This window comes from Triturus cristatus, chromosome 4_1 (genome assembly GCF_964204655.1).
Source record: "Triturus cristatus chromosome 4_1, aTriCri1.1, whole genome shotgun sequence".
Taxonomy (NCBI): domain Eukaryota; kingdom Metazoa; phylum Chordata; class Amphibia; order Caudata; family Salamandridae; genus Triturus; species Triturus cristatus.
The window spans coordinates 63,784,354-63,801,659 of NC_140585.1; the positions used below are offsets into that span (position 1 = coordinate 63,784,354).

Sequence of the window (17,306 nt, forward strand, 5' to 3'; positions counted from 1 at the left end):
TCACCTAGCAATGACAGCTCTGATTCGCGCCACGTCCCGTCCCAGCACTGACCAGGGTATCGTACTCCGTCCCCTTGGCTTTTTCTATAGGCAACATATTGAGCACCTCCCATTGCAGCGGAGGGGAGGGATAACGAGGGGAGACGAGGGCCTTAGTCTGTTAAACACCGAGGTAGCTACTGCTAACCGTTATCAATGCCTGAGTGGATTGGACCAAAATGATTGACAGGAGAAGGGTGCTGCCCCAGGCCCTACAGAAGAACCTCCAGGGAACCTAGGCTTGTTGACAATTGGCCCGAAAACTTGTTTATCAGGGTTGGTGGCGGAAATCCCTGTAGTCTGTCTGCCCTAGCCGTAATGGGAAATATACCGGATAATCCTGTGTCAGAAGAAGAGATTTTAAATGTTGCCCCTTCTCAACAGGATAGCTTTGGTATAAATCTGGGGACAGGTACCCACACCTCATCTGAGTGTTACATTGTAAGTTGGAACATTGCTGGGATCCGATCAAAAACAGATAGTCTGGGGTGGATGGAATTCTTGGATCTTTTTGACATTATTTGTTTACAGGAAACTTGGTGTACTGATTTTAAAGGTTATAGTGGTTTTAACTCATACAATTGAACATTTTATTAGCATTAATGCGGCCATTAACCTAAAACTCACAGGTACCCGTAAACATAAAGAGGACCAACGGCGGGGCTGGTTTAATTCAGCTTGCACCTCGGCCTTGAGGGAGCTGAAATCTGCTCTATCTGTCAAACCCAGAGATAAGGGACTGGTCATAGATCTAAGAGCCAGATACAACGAAACCCTTAAAAATAGGAAAGTGGAACTTCGGCAAGAGGCCTGGGAAAATTTGTCCATGGCAGCTGAACTGAACAATTGTTCCCTATTCTGGAAAACTGTCAACTCCCCATTTCTTAAAGACGACAAAATTCCAGAACTAACTTCCTATGTTATGCAGGCAGATTGGATTACGCACTTTTCTAAAATTTTCCAGCCTGATGGTGGAGTGCAAATTTCAGGGAAACAATGGCCGCATATCCCATTAAATTTTACGGTTCAAGAGGTTTTAGACAGTATACGGGACAGTAAGGGGGGGAAAGCACAAGGCCCAGATGGGGTCCCAATTGATGTGTATAAATTGGTCCCAGAAATTTGGGGGCCTCTGCTTACTAATATTTTTAACGCAGCTGTCAGAAATAAGATGCCCCCGACATGGGAAGAATCCATTTTAATCCCAATATTCAAGAAAGGTAATCGCGGGGAAGCCAAGAATTACCGACCAATCTCCCTGTTGGACTCTTCTGTTAAAGTCATGAGCCGAGTGCTCATGGTGAGATTGGAGTAATGGGCTGAAGAAAATGGCATCTTAGCCGAGAGCCAGTTTGGCTTTAGGAAGGGTCGCGGAACGATAGAGCAATGTTTAAATTTAGAACTGCTGGTTGGTAAATATACCCTGGCAAAGACTGGCACTATTTACCTTTGCTTTGCAGATCTCAGTAGTGCTTTTGATCTGGTGGACCACGGCATTCTTTGGGAAAAGCTGTTAGAAATGGGGGCCCCAGAGGGTATTATCTTCTTTCTCGCACGCTTATATTCTAAATTAAGAGCCTGTGTCCGTTTTGGGTCACAAGGCGAATGTACACCTATGTTTAAGATTGGGCGTGGAATTCGTCAGGGTTGTGTGCTAGCCCCATTGCTTTTCATTCTTTTTATCAATGAAATTGAATCCTTCCTTAAATCTCTGGCAGTGGATGCTCCCAAAATTAATAATGAATATGTTCCCGTGTTACTCTACGTGGATGACGCGGTTTTAATCTCACGTACACCATACGGTCTTCAATTGTTGTTGGATGGTTTTATGCAATTTATCAAAAGCAGAAAGCTAGTTTTAAACAAATCCAAAACCTATGTTATGGAATGCGGCCATGGGATTGGAAAGAAACAACCCTCTTTTTTCATAGAGGGTCAAAAGGTCCAGGTTGTTGATAACTTTTCATATTTGGGGGTTACTTTTTCAAATAAAAACACCTGGGCAATAGAACTTAAGAATGTACGGTCTAAAATGGCCAGGAGTGCCTTTGGTATTTTTACTATGGCTACCAAATTAGGAGACAGGCGGATAAATGACATGCTGAAAATTTATCAGTCACGGTGTGTCTCAATTGCATTGTACGGAGCAGGCATATGGGGCTATGCCCCGGCAGGTTCTCTTCAACGTATTTTTGAAAAAACTTTTGTGTCTGCCAAGCTCTGTCTCGAACACCTTAGTGCATAACGAATTGGGTATTTGCCATCTCTCCGATTTGACCCCCCTTAGACCTTTGCTCCTATGGCGCTCCATTTGGATTAAAGAAGAGACTTCCTTGTGTAGAGCTATCATTTCTGACTGTCTTACTTTGGACCATTTTATAAGGATTCAGTGGTTGAAGTATGTTATTGATAGCTTTCGGGTGGTCTTTAACATCGACATCCTAGCGGATCATCACGGGGCAGATATGTTGTCTAAAACTGATCTCAAGCAGTGTTTTTTACAACAGGCTGCTATTAAGAGACATCAGAACAGCTCCAGTCTTTCATCTTATACTTTTTATCATGATTTAAATGAAGTTGTGGGCTTTCAACCCTATCTGTCTCAAATAACTTGGAAGGCACATCGGTTTGTGTTGACCAGATTTAGAATGGGAGTTGTCCACAACCTTGTTGCCTTCCCGATTATGAATTTACATCCTGCTGGTCCATGTTTATGTGAAAACTCCACTTCTCAAAGCACTGTGCACTTTCTTCTGCTTTGTCAATTGTATAAACACTTCCGGATAGCTTATCTGAAAACCTTGTTTTTAAAATTTGAAGTCAGAACTATACGTGACTGTATGTGTCTACTTTTTAATTTACATCATCCGGTAGTATGTTTTTATACGGCTACTTTTCTTCTTAAATCCATTAATGCTAGGAAAAGTATGCTTTTTTAAATGTTTTTTTTTTTATCCTGATGAATTTTTCTGCCTCTGTATTTATAACAAATTTTTGTTGTATTGTGTGCTTTTATGAACTTACTTAATGTTCGAATAAAGCCTTATGAAATGAAATGATTGTGCAGGCCACAGGCTGTCCCTGCGCACAGGCTGTCCCTGCGCACAGACTCACCCTGCACACAGGCTGTCCCTGCGCACAGACTCACCCTGTGCACAGGCTCTCCCTACGCACAGGCTGTTCCTATGCACGGGCTGCCACCGCGCACAGACTGTCCCTACGCACAGACTATCCCTGCGCACAGTCTCACCCTGCGCACACTCACCCTGCACCCAGGCTGTCCCTACGCACAGGCTGTCCCCACGCACAGGCTGTCCCTGCGCTCAGACTGACCCTGTGCTCAGACTGACCCTGCTCACAGTCTAACCCTGCGCATTGGCTGTTCCTACACACAGGCTGCCCCTGCCCACAGACTCACCCTGGCAAAAGGCTCTCCCTGCGCACAGGCTCTCCCTGCGCACAGGCTGTCCCTACGCACAGGCTGTCCCTACGCACAGGCTGTCCCTACGCTCAGACTGACCCTGCGCTCAGACTGACCCTGCTCACAGTCTAACCCTGAGCATTGGCTGTTCCTACACACAGGCTGCCCCTGCCCACAGACTCACCCTGCGCACACTCACCCTGGCAACAGGCTCTCCCTGCGCATAGGCTCTCCCTACGCACAGGCTCTCCCTGCGCACAGGCTGTCCATATACCCAGATTGACCCTGCACACAGGCTGTCCCTGCGCACAGGCTGTCCATACGCACAGTCTGACTCTGCGCACAGTCTGACCCTGTGCACAGGCTGTCCCCGAGCACACTCAGCCACCGCGCATAGACTGACCCTGCGCTCAGGCTGTCCCTGTGCACAGGCTGTGCCTGAGCACAGGCTGTCCCTGCACACAGACTCACCCTGCACACAGGCTGACCCTGCGCATGACTCATCCTCCACACAGGCTGACCCTGCGCAAAAGCTGTCCCTGCGCTCCGACTGGCCCTGCACACAGGCTGTTCCTACGCACAGGCTGCCCCTGCACACAGTCTAACCCTGCACACAGGCTGTCCCTATGCAGGTATTTGTTAAGCGCGATTACTCACCTGTTAGCGTCTCAAGGCGCTGGGGGATTTGGGGGGGGGATACGCAAGTTCCAGTCCATCAAGAAGCGGGTCTGTCGAAGAACCAGGTTTTGAGGTTTCCTGCGAAGATAGGAGCGATGTTATCTGTCTGAGGTGGAGAGGAAGGTCGTTACAGGCTCTGGCCGAGCAGAAGGAGAAGGAGCAGTCTCCCGATTTGGTCTTTCTGGTGTGGGGGACCAAGGCGTAGGAGAGCTGGGCTGATCGTAGGGTCCTTTGCGGTGCGTGGAATTTGAGTCTGCTATTCAGGTATGCTATCTGACCCTGCGCCCAGGCTGACCCTGCGCACAGACTGACCCTGCGCACAGACTGACCCTGCGCACAGGCTGTCCCTGTGCACAGGTTGTTCCTGCGCACAGCCTGTCCATACGCACAGACTGACCCTGCGTACAGTCTGACTCTGCACACAGTCTGACCCTATGCAACGGCTGTGCCCGAGCACAGGCTGTCCCTGCGCACAGGCTGTCCCTGCGCACAGGCTGACCCTGCACACAGACTAACCCTGCACACAGGCTGCCCCTGCGCAAGACTCACCCTGCGCACAGGCTGTCCCTGCGCACAGGCTGTCCCTGCGCTCAGGCTGTCCCTGCGCTCAGGCTGTCCCTGCGCTCAGGCTGTCCCTGCGCTCAGGCTGTCCCTGCGCTCAGACTGACCCTGCGCTCAGACTGACCCTGCGCTCAGACTGACCCTTTACAGAGGCTGTCCCTGTGCACAGTCTGACCCTTCACAGAGGCTGTCCCTGCGCACACACTCACCCTGCACACAGGCTGTCCCTGCGCACAGGCTGTCCCTGCGCACAGGTTGTTCCTGCGTACAGGCTGTCATTATGCACAGGCTGCCACCGCGCACAGGCTGTCCCTGCGCTCAGACTGACCCTGCACACAGGCTGTTTCTACGCACAGGCTGCACCTGCGCACCAGCTGCCCCTGCGCACCGGCTGCCCCTGCGCACCGGCTGCCCCTGCGCATAGGCTATCCCTGCGCACATACTGACCCTGCGCACAGGCTGTCCCTTCACTCAGACTGCCCCTGCGCACGGGCTGCCCCTGCGCACAGGCTGTCCACCCTTCACACAGGTTGTCCCTGCGCACTGACTGACCGTGCACACTGACTGACCCTGCGCACAGGTTGTCCCTGCGCACAGACTGACCCTGTGCACAGGCTATCCCTGCGCACAGGCTATCCCTGTGCACAGACTGACCATGCGCACAGGTTGTCCTTGCGCACAGGCTGACCCGGCACACAGGCTGCCCCTGCGCACAGACTGACCCTGCACACAGGGTGTCCCTGCGCAAGACTCACCCTTCACACAGGCTGTCCCTGCGCACAGACTGAACCTGCACACAGGCTGTCACTGCGCAAGACTCACCTTTCACACAGGCTGACCCTGCGCACAGGCTGACCCTGCACACAGGCTGACCCTGCACACAGGCTGTCACTGCACAAGACTGACCCTGCACACAGACTGACCCTGCACACAGGCTGTCTCTGCGCAAGACTCACCCTTCACACAGGCTGACCCTGCGCACAGGCTGCCCCTGTGCACAGACTGACCCTGCACACAGACTGTCCCTGCGCAAGACTCACCCTTCACACAGGCTGTCCCTGCGCATAGACTGTCCCTGCGCACAGGCTGCCCCTGCGCACAGGCTGCCCCACTGACCCTGCGCACAGACTGACCCTGCGCACAGACTGACCCTGCGCACAGGCTGACCCTGCGCACAGGCTGACCCTGCTCACAGGCTGTCCCTGCGCACAGGCTGTCCCTGCGCACAGACTGACCCTGCGCACAGACTGACCCTGCGCACAGACTAACCCTGCGCACAGGCTGTCCCTGCGCACAGGCTGTCCCTGCGCACAGGCTGTCCCTGCGCACAGACTGACCCTGCGCTCAGACTGACCCTGCGCTCAGACTGACCCTGCGCTCAGGCTGTCCCTGCGCTCAGGCTGTCCCTGCGCACAGACTGTCCCTGCGCACAGACTGACCCTGCGCACAGACTGACCCTGCGCACAGACTGACCCTGCGCACAGACTGACCCTGCGCACAGACTGACCCTGCGCACAGACTGACCCTGCTCACAGACTGACCCTGCACACTGACCCTGCACACAGGCTGACCCTGCGGACAGGCTTCCCCTGCGCTCAGACTGACCCTGCGCACAGACTGAACCTGCACACAGGCTGTCCCTGCGCAAGACTCACCCTTCACACAGGTTGTCCCTGCGCACTGACTGACCCTGCGCACTGACTGACCCTGCACACTGACTGACCCTGCACACAGGTTGTCCCTGCGCACAGACTGACCCTGCACACAGGCTACCCCTGCGCACAGACTGACCATGCGCACAGGTTGTCCTTGCGCACAGGCTGACCCGGCACACAGGCTGCCCCTGCGCACAGACTGACCCTGCACACAGGGTGTCCCTGCGCAAGACTCACCCTTCACACAGGCTGCCCCTGCGCACAGACTGACCCTGCACACAGGGTGTCCCTGCGCAAGACTCACCCTTCACACAGGCTGTCCCTGCGCACAGGCTGACCCTGCACACAGGCTGTCCCTGCGCAAGACTCACCCATCACACAGGCTGTCCCTGCACACAGACTGACCCTGCACACAGGCTGTCACTGCGCAAGACTCACCCTTCACACAGACTGAGACTGCGCACAGGCTGTCCCTGCGCACAGGCTGTCCCTGCGCACAGGCTGTCCCTGCGCACAGGCTGTCCCTGCACACAGACTGACCCTGCACACAGGCTGTCCCTGCGCAAGAGTCACCCTTCACACAGGCTGACCCTGCGCACAGGCTGCCCCTGTGCACAGACTGACCCTGCACACAGACTGTCCCTGCGCAAGATTCACCCTTCACACAGGCTGCCCCTGCGCACAGGCTGCCCCTGCGCACAGGCTGCCCCTGCGCACAGGCTGCCCCACTGACACTGCGTACAGGCTGCCCCTGCGCACGGGCTGTCCCAGCGCACGGGCTGTCCCTGCGCACGGGCTGTCCCTGCGCACGGGCTGTCCCTGCGCACGGGCTGTCCCTGCTCACAGGCTGTCCCTGCACACAGTGATCTGCTTCAGTTAATAGACATTTAAAGAGGTCATGAACCCCCTGCCCAAGCACGGTCCTGGCCACACTCCGCAGCTGGCATTTCGTGCAAAGTTCACAAAGAACAGCTAACACTAAGTCCCTTTCACTGGCTGTGCTCTGACCAACTCATTTACACATTAACCCAGCAGGAAGGAGGCGCTGCACATGCCCATGGGGAGGCGGAGGGGAGAGTTCTGTGGGGTCTGAGACCAGAAGCTCACTAGAGGAGGAGCCTGGACACTGGACAGAAACCGACGGAGGTAATGAAAGGAGTGTCTCAGAGTTAGATACAGTCTTGGGGGCGATAAAAGGAGTGCCTTTGTAGCATGCAATATCGGAGGTAACGAAAGGAAGGGGGTCTCATACAATATCAGACATATGACAGGTGGGCCTCAGCAAGTATTAGATGCACTGCCAGAGGAGATGGAAAGAGATCCTTACGGTTAGACCACGTGATGAAAGGAGCTTCTCTGCGTTATTTACACTCTCGCAGCTAATGAAAGCTGTGGCTCACTGATGCATGCGTGGGGTGACGAAAGCTGTGTCAGGCTTATGCACAACCTCGAAGGTAATGAAAGGAGCGTCGCAGGGTTTGCTTATGGCAGGTAACGCAGGTCTGTCTTAGTGTAATATGCTGGGTCCGACTTACAAAGTTCAAGTTAGACCTGAAATCGAACGGTGCCTTTGTGTATCAGGACCTTAGCATTCAGGTTTAAATTAGACTTCAGGTCTAACTTTGCCTTTGTGAATCGGGCTCCTAGACGTCAGGTCTAAGTTTACCCTTTGTGAATCGGGCCCTTAGACTTCAGGTCTAACTTTGCCTTTGTGAATCGGGCTCCTAGACGTCAGGTCTAAGTTTACCCTTTGTGAATCGGGCCCTTAGACTTCAGGTCTAACTTTGCCTTTGTGAATCAGGATCCTAGACGTCAGGTCTAAGTTTACCCTTTGTGAATCGGGCCCTTAGACTTCAGGTCTAAGTTTACCCTTTGTGAATCGGGCCCTTAGACTTCAGGTCTAACTTTGCCTTTGTGAATCAGGATCCTAGACGTCAGGTCTAAGTTTACCCTTTGTGAATCGGGCCCTTAGACTTCAGGTCTAAGTTTACCCTTTGTGAATTGGGCCCTTAGACTTCAGGTCTAACTTTGCCTTTGTGAATCGGGCTCCTAGACTTCAGGTCTAAGTTTACCCTTTGTGAATCGGGCTCCTAGACTTCAGGTCTAAGTTTACCCTTTGTGAATCGGGCTCCTAGACTTCAGGTCTAAGTTTACTCTTTGTGAATCGGGCCCTTAGACTTCAGGTCTAAATTTACCCTTTGTGAATCGGGCCCATATTCTCTGAAGCAAGGAAAGGAGTACCTCAGGATAGTATACAATATCCTAGAAAATGCAGTGTAACATACATCACTGTAACACAGAGCTGCAAAGGTAGTAGAGGCATGTCTCGGTAATATACTGTGCCCAAGAGAATGTAGGAGTGTCTCTGTGTAACATACGTCACTGTAACACAGAGCTGCAAAGGTAGTAGAGGCATGTCTCGGTAATATACTGTGCCCAAGAGAATGTAGGAGTGTCTCTGTGTAACATACGTCACTGTAACACAGAGCTGCAAAGGTAGTAGAGGCATGTCTCGGTAATATACTGTGCCAGAGAGAATGTAGGAGTGTCTCTGTGTAACATACGTCACTGTAACATAAACTGACAAAGATTACAAAGGAATGCCTCTGTAATATATAATGTTAGAGGTAATGCAGATATGTCTCAGTATAACATGCAATAACTTACGTAATTTTCGACTGGTTCAATGTAACATAGAAAAGAGGTAAAGGAGGAGCGTCTCATTGTTCTATAGATGTCAGTGGTAATGCGGGAGTGTTTCAGTGTATCATACAAGAACAAGTAAGGAAGGAGTATCTCATTGTTCTATAGATGTCAGTGGTAATGCAGGAGTGTTTCAGTGTTGTATAGATGTCAGTGGTAATGCAGGAGCGTCTCAGTGTTGTATAGATGTCAGTGGTAATGCAGGAGTGTTCCAGTGTATCATACAATAACAGAGTAAAGCAGGTGCGTCTCATTGTTATATACAGTGTCAGTGGAAATGCATTAGTGTTTCAGTGTAACATACAATAACAGAGGTACAGCCAGAGTGCCTGATTGTTCTATAGGTGTCAGTGGTAATGCAGGAGTGTTTCAGTGTATCAGACAATAACAGGTAAGGAAGGAGTGTCTCGTCGTTGTATACAGTGTCGGGGGTAATGCAGGAGTGTTTCGGTGTAACATATAATAACAGAGGTAAAGCAGGAGTATCTCAATGTAACAGACTTTCAGAGATACTTCAGGTGTTTTTCAGTGTAAAGGTTAATGACAGAGGTAAAGCAGTAATGTTTCTGTATAACGTACATTGGCATAGTTAAGGCAGGGGTCTGTCTCACTGCAACATACACAACTAGAGGTACCTCAGATAATGGGAAGAAAGGCATGTCCTAGTGTAACATGAAGTTATACAGGTAAGGCATGGGGTCTTAGTGTAACACAAGGGTCTTCAAACTTGGGGGTGGGCCCCCTAGGGGGGCTCAAGGGATCACGTGGGGGGGCACCAGAAGCTAGTACTGAAAACAATGCTTTGTTTAAGATGAAAAAAATGAGCGTCACCCAGCGGCCATGTAACGCGCATCACTGACATATTTTGCTCCTTATATCCTGGCTGAGAGAAGGTGTCCAAAGGGCAGGGACTCCAAATATTCTTCAAACCCCCCACACCCACTTCTAATAGTCACTCTGTGGATACTTGTACGTTAGTAGGGCCCGTCTGACCAGAATAGTAGGTTTAGCTGCCATGTATTTGATTGCATTTTTATAACAGTAACAGAACGTAACTGCAGTGTTTAAATATGTATAGACATATTGAAACATTGCCAATTTAATAAAATAATTGTGAAAACTTCTGAGGGGCGCTCGATGATTTTTGTTCTTCGGGGGTGTGGGGGGTCAGCATTTAAAAGTTTAAAGACCACTGGTGTAACATAATGTAGCATGGTGGAGCTGAAAAACTTCGATTTTTTTATTGTTGTAAAATTAGAGCCTGCAATCTAATAGCTTAATGAAAACTATTTCTAAAGTTGGGTTGTGACTTCCTTCATGGAAGTCCTCTGCTGTCCACGGGTGTTTTTTGCGGTGTGTTTTTTTGTAACTATATGTGTCTGTGTATTTTAACTCTTACATCATACTAGTCATCTGTGTGTACTGGTGCCTCTATGATGGGTGTGAATGCATGCATGTATGTGGCAATAGTTGTCGGTATGTCTTTTACCATGTGGGCACATGTCATGGGGGCACAGTTGTTTCTGTGTTGGCATGAGTGTATGGGAGACTCTGGGCCTTTTGCTCTTTGCTGATGGGTATTAGTATGCCAGTCTACATCCAGTTGAAATATGAGAGAGGCCAAGGACTGAATGGCTGTTTAAATTCTACTCCCTTTCCTTCCACAGTGCAGTTTCTCTAAGGAGAGGCTAAAGAGTAAAACCCGGATTTCAAGTTGGTTGGTTGGTGCTTTCCAAGCCCTGAGCAAACACCTCTTTGTGCATGGGTTGGAATTCCGTGCTGGCTGTCTTTTATCACATCCGGTAAATACCTCACTCTTTGTTTAATTTCAGCAGGTGAAACCCGATGGATTTTAACGGGGAAAAATAGTACAGTATTTAGCGTAACATGCAGATTTTGGTCAAAAAACTTGAAATAGGTGCTTTTTATTGCACCGAAAAAAGTTCGAACCTTAAAATGTCAGATTTTGTCATGTACAATAAATACACCTGCTCCTCCCACCAACTCGGAATCAGGGTCAAAGTCTGACTCTCTCCAGCACAAGATATGGGACCACCTGTACTTCAGTATATACACTACTGTATGTTGGTCTGACCATAGGAGTGTTATTCGTGGCTGTCGGTCTTTATGTATAGAGCAGTGACTGCCTCTGAATCTGTGTGAATCAGCGTCTTTTGTCTATATTGGTGACAGTGTGTGTGTTTTTCTGTGTTTGTATGAATTTTAGTATTTCTGCATAGGTTCCTGAAGGTGTTTGGTTCCTGTATATTAGTTGGCCTGTAGCCATAGCTGCTACATGTCTGCTGGTTTGTGTTCATCGTTGCTGGTGTGTATGTGTATCCATCTATGTGGATGCCTGAATGTTGCTTTGTGTGCATGGGTGCTGTAGGTCTGTGGTATGTCTTTTGGTCAGTGTGTATATGAGGGCCTGTTTGTCATTTGGTCCTGGTGTCACTTTATTTGTGTGCATAGGTTCTGGAATGTTTATTTGTGTGCATAGGTTCTGGAATGTCTGTTACTCTGTGTACATATGTTCCTGTATGCCTCTTGGTCTGTGTTGGTGGGTTATTGAAGGTCTGTTGTTCTGTGTGTAAGGGTGCTATGTGGTGTGCATTGTGCATGGATGGGTGATCTGTTTGTTGTGTCTGTGTGTCTGTGTGTGTGTACAAAAAACAGTGCATGTTTTAGTTCTTTTCTAGTTTCAAGCAGCTCTTTCTGGGGTCTTTTCTCACTCCCAATGCACTGACACCCGATGGTTGTACCCACAGAACATGTTCATTTGGATTGGTAGGGATACCTTTACCTTCTCTTCTGACCTCAGGTTTCAGAGAGTTCTCTTTCTTTGTGTTAGTTTGATTATTTTGATGGACTTTCAGGGTATTCTTTGCCTGTGGAACTGTAGCGCAGGAAGAAAGTGCTGAGCATCATAAGATAATTGATTACCCCTTTACCAGCTCAATGCTGAGGTACGTCAAGCAGTGCAGTATGACTTTTGAATTTTAAAAGGCTATGATTGAGCTCATCAAATTGGAGATACGGCATCATCACCATGATGGTTGTTACATGTGGTCTACTGATAGATCGTCTCTAGCTCCTCGTTAAAGAACATTGGGTGCACTCCCTGTCATCATCATTTTCTTCTAGACGCTATCGAGCCGCACAGGTGATAGGTGTAAGTAACATAACTTGCAGGATGAGTGGTCGCTTTACAATGGCAAACCATGTACCAGAGGTTGTCATAATTCCATCTCCATGCCTAAATAGTGATACTTTATAGTCTTCGGTTTGCTGGCACAAGACCAAGTTTTGAAATGTTGGTCTCATGCCACAACTTTATTGCTATATAGTGGATTTGGTCGGCAATTAGGTGATGTGGGAGCTACCCTGAGCTGCAGAATAAAACAGAGATATTTTTGCTTTGGTCAAGAAAGGAGACACATAAAGTAAGGTGAAGTACTGGTTTATTCTCCAGCTTCATGTTGCTAGTGTGTTACCATTTTCCTTCCTTTGGTCTTGACCACTCTGTTGATAGCTTCCTCACTCATGATAGAAGGACTGAACTTAGATAAACCTTTCAAAACATGACCAAGACATTTCACATGCATTCGTTCAACCACTACAACCCTCCTCGAACATGTATACCTGCAGCTTCATAACACTAGCCAAAATAGTATGTGAAACTGATACACTCACTTGCTCCATGTCCACCACCTAATGCACCATTGCTTTATTCACACGGGACCGAGCAGAATTACCAGTGCTTCATCTAAGGAGAAAGAAAGGTGAGTACCCAGTGGCAGAATGGTGACCGCTTCTGTAAACCCAGAGCACAGATTGCACTTCACATTTCCAGCGGCTCCAATGCACTATACATAATCTGTTCACACTTTCTACTAGACTGTTTGATTGGTGGTGATAAAGCAGTGTCCTCTTGTATTTGATGCCGCACATACTCCGTCAGAGATGATTTGCTCCTCATTGTCAAATCAACTCACAAGCAAAACCTATAGAAGGAAAAACATCAGTAAGGAAGTAATCATTGACAATACTAGTATCCAGTTCTGCAGAAAAATTAACTTCTCTGCAGTCATAAAAACAGCCCACTAGGATCCTAGCAAATTTGCACCATGATTTATCTGGGACAACCACTGGCAGAGAGAACTATGATTTGAAATGTTTATCGCTGCACATACATTGAACACAGTTTTCAATCTTGATGTCAAGATCCCTATCCAGAACAGGCTACCAGCTTAAATCTCCTATTCTGTGCTCATGGTGAGTAGCCACCAAATGCCCAGCATTTGCAACATTAATGGTTCTCTGCTTATTAGATTTAGGAGAACAATGTTATCCCCTCTAAAAAAGAGTGCTATGCATGACTAATAAGTCCTGAGAATCTTTCCATAATGGTGAAAAGCATGCCTTGAGGGATTTCTCTGTTGGCCATCTATCAACAACTAATGAGCATTAGTCTTATGCCATGTAGCTAATTAGCTCTCGTCACTTGATTAATTAAGCACACATATTGTGTGACACTACACCTATGGTGTATCTGGCATCATAACTTTTCAGTATAATTGCGTGTAGGTTACACCGCCCACATTTAGGATTCTTTCATCTTTGATATTCCCCACAGCATGGATTAACCCCCCAACAGCTTGGAATAACTACCCTTGACACGCAGTCCTCCATCCATTGGAAGTCTGGTGACCTCTTTTGAATTGGAATCCTTAATTCAATCAGGTACATGATTGACTATGACGTACGTTGTTTTTAGTGTTTGGTTTTTTTTTTTTTTAATTAGGACAACATCCTCACATCCCCTTGTTTTAACATTCTAGGTGGTTGATCAATATCATCACCCAGTCAGGTTGCCCCTTCTGGTCCTGATGAAGATCCGCACGGCCAAGGTTTAAATCTCCTAAGGCCTTCAAGACGGGTCGAAACGTCGACGCTTACTCCTCATTACCTGGGACACACATACAGTCCTTCGTGCTAGACCACCTGTTGGGTCTCTTTTTTGAAATATAAAAATATGTTTCTACGATTGATAAATGTGACCAGGTCTACTGGACGGTGAATTACAACCGATCCATATTGTTGTAAACTAAATGAATGTCTTTATCACTATGTTTCCATTCCTTGTTTCACCTACTCACTCTTTAGTCACTCTTCTTTGACGCACGTTCCCTTTGGAGCAACCTCGTACTGCCTTATTAAATAATAAATGAATATGTATAATAATTTACACAAGGTGGGATGTTGTTCTTTGTTGGATCGAATTGTATATTGAATATTGTGAGCTCCTTCCTCTAAAAAGAGTTTTGGTTTCTGAGCTCAGGATCATCAAATTAATTAACTAAGTGAAGTATTTGGCTCACATGTATTAATAATCTGGTCAAGGACCATTGTTTTTGGTATCAAGTCTATACCCAGGTCCCCAAACCATGGGTTACCCCATTTTTGTAATGGCCATCTATCAACAACAGCATACTTCAAAACCCTTCTCAGAGGAATGCCTCCAGTCATGGCTTTACCACATTCTGAATGAGGCATAGATTAGTCGATATCCTTCGAATTAACTACAAAGTCATTGATAGCCATAAAACGCTCTTTGCCTACATCAGATTCTGCTAATTCCTTTTCTGATTTATTCTCAACAAAATGCCCAACATGTAACGGTGGCTATTTGGTCTTGCACCTAGACCAACAAAATGAAGAACAGAACTTGACCTCACCTTCTTCAAAACACAACATTTGATCAAATCAAGCTTGCTCCACGTTGGACCATAACGACTGGAGTCATACTGTAGTTAAATAAAATTCACTAGAGATAATCTTGCTTATTATCAAACTACACACAAATACTTTATATTGTCAATTATTATCTGTAAAATTTAGCATGGCTCCACCTCAGTAGGACCAATCCTAGATACGCACTTCATATAACGGATCCCAGCTTCCTCCAATCATAGCGCAATTGTAATGCAATGTAAGGTGGATTTGTAGTGCTCGTCACCCGTGAGGGTATCCAAGCACTGAAACATGACATTACATTGCATCTAATTTCATTCCTTGATGTGGACCCATTGGTCCTACCAAGAAGTACTCCTTGGGAGCCTCCACTCATGTAGATGAGTCTATCTCTACTCCTGCCACAGCTACCTCTCAAAAAAGATCTTTCACTAGAGCCAGCGTCATATACTTATGGCAGCATTCTTCATAAATCCAAGCAGGACGAAGAACTCCAATCAGTTGGACCTAATACTCCAGCCTCAGCGAGTCTTCTGTCAAGTCAAGTGGCACACAGTAAGTTACTAGCGAAGTGAAGCCTTTCAACGACTATGTTCAAAATTTCAATGCAATCCTTTCAAGATAGATCAGGTTATCATAATATAATGGGAGTCCAGGCTATTTGTCTGGCACTTCTTCATCCCCTAAAGAACATCCAGAAACGCCACTTTCCTCGAGTATAGAAAACTCCGAAGACCATAGAACTCAGTCTCAATTTTCATGCCCATAAAATCTATGTCCCAAACAATGCTGAGAGGAGTTGGTACCAGTAAGAAGAGTCAAGCTGTACTAGCAGCGAGAATTTAAATCCCTGGCACAAAAAGTACATACCTTTGTACTATTATCTTTCTTTATCGAAGCAGGCATGGAGGTGAAACTCAAAGTGACTCCCCTGGAAAATACCACGAACAAACTCTCCAAATGAAACCTTTGTAATGCAAGCATGAGGGTTTGGAGAACCATTCTTAGTGAGCAAACCTATGAATTTTGGGCATCCCGGAAGTACTCAAATGATGATTATATAGATCACTGATCTCCTCAAAAGTTATATTCTTGATAAGCTTCCGGATTACATGACAGTCATCCCAGAATCTTTCTAAAGCCAGAGCCCACAGAGTGCCATTCGACCCACCAAGTCCAGGAAACAAACCATGCACAATTATCAACTTTTTTTCAAGACTTAAATATTAATGAGAAAAAGTTATCGATTGCTCGAAGTCCACCAATTCCTCACCCAGGAATGATACACATTTTCCAATTTTGCTGATTTGGCTTGGGACCATACAAAATGTCAGTGGGACATGAGGGCTCTTAGTCTAGAATTCTGATCCCTGGATTCCTGTAACTTTGGTAGAGGGCACCTCACTTAAAATTCAATAGCAAGATTTTTATTCAGCCCTCTTGAGCTAATCATTTCTTGTCACAATGACACAAATAAGCAGAGGTTCTATTCTACCTCTTGTCGTAACATACAAAGACTAGATTCACTATAAGAAGAAACAACCTTTTTTGACCCAGTCCACAAACTAAGGGACAACCAATCAGGGGAGTATCCTCAACATATCACTAGGATATGTCAAGCTACATTCAGGGGGTCCAATCACCAGTATACTTTTGGGAGCAGAATAGAGAGTGAGGGATATCAGACAATAGTAACCATGTTTTCCAAATTGATAACTGATCAGATCTCATTTTGACCACTTTCACGCATGACGGTTAAGCCGCAACATAAATGATATTCGGAAAGGGGGTCAAAGAAGCTAGACTTATTTTGGATGCCTGGCATTCCAGCCACATAGCTTCTGGCTCCAGCATCTCATGGTACCCGAATCCAAGGACACTTTGGTATTTAAAGGATCTATCATATCCAAAATTTATGAATCCTAGAGCTCTTCAGTCAGAGGGACACAATGGTACCGCAACATTCATGGTGTCAAGTTTTGCAACAATATCCGATGAGGTCCCCAGAGGTTGTCTTTGTCCATGCAAATGAGGATGCACTAGACTGAGTGGAGAGAGAGAGAGCGACAGACACGCTCAACGCTCATCAGGTATGGCTCTGTTGTTATGTCTCCGGTCAATGCTCAAGTATTTACAGATATTCCAAGAAGGTAAAATGATCCCCTAATCAGCAAGGTTAGATGCATGAATATTCGCCAGTTTCCTAAAAGTGGGTCACTGATGTTAAGCAGGAGGAAATGAAGTTGGTAAGCTCCATACTCAGGCACGGATTCAGGATACGTTTGAGCAGGAAAATGGAAGGGGAGAAAAATGCAATACAACAAGGCCAAAACAGAGTCCAGAGAGCAAGGCCAGCATAACAGGGAAAAAAGTTCAGGGTAATAGAGGTAAACCCACTGTAAAATGCCCAAAGTCAAAATGGAATCCAAGGAGCAAGGTCAGAGAGAATAGGAAAGTAGTCCAAAAGCTGTAAAGGAGGAAAGCCCCCGTAGTAC

The 17,306-nt window shown here is 47.2% G+C and overlaps 1 protein-coding gene across 2 annotated transcripts in view; it reads left to right on the plus strand.

Annotated features, from left to right (window-relative positions):
- The window catches only part of LOC146839531 (N-acyl-aromatic-L-amino acid amidohydrolase (carboxylate-forming)-like), a 375,658-nt gene that overhangs the window by 72,095 nt on the left and 286,257 nt on the right, over window positions 1-17,306 (plus strand). The window contains exon 1 of one of the 2 annotated variants that reach the window (XM_085651587.1): window positions 7,468-7,500. The exons of the other annotated variant lie outside the window; for it this stretch is intronic. The gene's annotated coding sequence lies outside the window, so the exon portion shown is untranslated. Of the gene's footprint in view, window positions 1-7,467; window positions 7,501-17,306 lie in introns of those variants that run through there. 2 annotated transcript variants of the gene reach the window in all.